General features: G+C 33.9%; 1 non-coding gene across 1 annotated transcript; it reads left to right on the forward strand.

Annotated features, from left to right (window-relative positions):
* The first annotated feature begins 324 nt into the window (after positions 1-324).
* Positions 325-431, forward strand: LOC128034186 (small nucleolar RNA R71). Its single transcript, XR_008190318.1, has one exon. It is a non-coding gene; the product is annotated as a small nucleolar RNA R71 (small nucleolar RNA).
* The last annotated feature ends 2,120 nt before the right edge of the window (positions 432-2,551 follow it).

Below are 2,551 nucleotides of genomic sequence, written 5' to 3' on the forward strand. Positions count from 1 at the left end.
ACTGCAACACTGGAGACTGAAATCGGCAAAAAGCTGAAAAGTGAGACTGTTATTACATAAAGGTTAACTATTTTAACATAGAGGAAAAAGACGATACCTGCGCTGATAACAAAGTGAAAGAGTTCATGAACTCCAGCTAGACATCTTCCTGAAGCTATTCAATTTGTTGGTCATTTATAGTTATTACTCGCGATCCTCTCGATGATTTCATAAGCCTCATTATAAGACTTAGACAAAATTACACCAATCGCGGAAGCATCTACCATCAATCTTGTATGTGCATTGAGACCATTATAGAATGTCTTTAACTTGATACAGTGAGGAATCCCATGATGAGGACACTTACGAAGTAACTCCTTGAATTGCTCCCAAGCCTCATACAAAGACTCGCCATCCAATTGTTGGAAAGTTGTGATCTCGTTCCTCAACTTAGCGTTTTTGCTGGGTGGGAAATACTTAACCAAAAATCTCTCCGCTAATTCTTGCCATGTAGATATAGAACTTGGTGGCAATGAATTGAGCCATGCTCGTGCTTGATCTCGCAACGAGTACGGAAACAACTTCAACCTCAGTGCGTCTTCAGTCACACTGGCTATCCTGAATAAATCACTCACCTCCATAAATAATCGAAGGTGGAGATGTGGATCTTCTGTGGGCATACCACTAAATTGGCCCACCGTTTGTAGCATTTGAAACATCATTGGTTTCAATTCAAACTGGGTTGCCTCAATATCTGGCCTTCTACTTCCTGGGTTTAACTCATTGAAAAGTGGCACAGCATATTGTCTGATGCATCAATCCTTATCATCGGTAATAAAGATAGGATTTTGTACATGATTGACTTCATTACTTTGGTCTTGATTCTGATTTCCAAGGTCCATCTCGACTTGTCTTTGAGCTGTTCGTTCACATCTTCTTTGTCTGAAGGTTCGCTCAATTTTAGGGTCTACAGGTAAATCGATAATTCGTTCTATGCTCATAAACACCTGAAAAGAAAATCACAAAAATTAAAAAGAATAAGTTAGTAATGTTAGAAATAAATCAAATTGAAAATAAATAATTTCACGAAAAAAATAACTATGGCGACAATAGACAATCCACGACAACGGTGCCAAAAACTTTTAACGCGTAGGTTTGTGCAAGTGTACACAGTCGTTATCAAGTAATAAGTAAGTATCGAGTTATCGTCTCTATAGGGATTGCATTTGTGCTAAGTCACTTAATTTGTAAAATTATATTAACAATTTGGTAAATAAAAACACAATATAGTTGAAAAGTGTTGATTAAAATATATTAAACTAAATGCAATGATCCCTAATGCAAATTATCCTAAGTATGCAAACTAAATGAAATAGATTTTAGTAAAATTAAACACAATTTTGCAACAATTATAACATAAATAAACTAGGACATTTACTTTAATTAAACTCAATTTATTATCAACATGCTTAATAACATTCGGAAAAACATTCCATGGCAACTTGATCTTTCATGAGTTTGGAAACCATATTAGGTCTTTTAGGAATCCTTTACTTAGTAAATACATATTTTACTGATCCTTATTTACTAAGGGTTTCTTAGTATTCGTGTGAAGTAACAGGGACGTGTCAGGTTTGAAACTATTTAGTCACACAAATCTAAAAACTATCCAGATAACAGAGCTTGGTCAGAGTTTTTATGCAACCTACAATTTAATCGGGTTAGGATCTAAATTGAGCATGCACATTTCAATTATGTGTCCATTAGCCGTCGTCTGGTCAGGATCGCTCAGCTAATTCAAGAGTATTCCAATCATGTATGAACGAAATACAGACTTGAATTTAATTGAAAACATGATCGATTGAGGCACAAACATTATAAGCATGAATCAAATAAATATTATTTAATCAAAGCAATCATCCTAGCTTAAATAAAATTAAGCTAACATTGTTGTAAACAAGAACAAAGAACACATAGCAAACATCTTTATATTAAATTAAAGAAAAGAAAGATTAAATCCAATTCAGAGTGGCTGTCACCCAAAACTCTGACTGACGAGGCTCCTTCGTTCCTTTGGTTTGCTCATTTGCTGATGGATCTCCAAGGTGGCCGACCAAGTGTTCTTTAAGAGGCTAATTTGCAAAAAATCCTTATACAAGGATGATGATAGGTATGAGGGAGAAAGATAGCTAAGAGATTTGAGAGAAGAGAGAATATTGAAAGAGTGAGAGATGATTGAAAAAGTGAGAAATGAGCTCTTATTTATAGGTGAGGCAATGGATGATTGAAAATCTCTGATTTCTTTAACTTTTCAAGAACCTTGTGTAATTAAACCAAAAATTGATTTATGATCAGCCATGTGCAGCCAAAACTTAGGTTGACTTGGTCCCCAATTTGGACGATTTTGCAATTAAAAGAAAACTCTCAAACCTGTCCAAAAATAGTACATAGTTTAGAGAACCAAATAATATAAATTTAACCACTTCAATTAATTAATTTACTTAATTAATTAAAACCCAATTTAGAAATGAATATTTAAAATGAATTATTAAATATAACTTTATATTTTATT

This window comes from Gossypium raimondii, chromosome 10 (assembly GCF_025698545.1).
Source record: "Gossypium raimondii isolate GPD5lz chromosome 10, ASM2569854v1, whole genome shotgun sequence".
NCBI lineage: Eukaryota > Viridiplantae > Streptophyta > Magnoliopsida > Malvales > Malvaceae > Gossypium > Gossypium raimondii.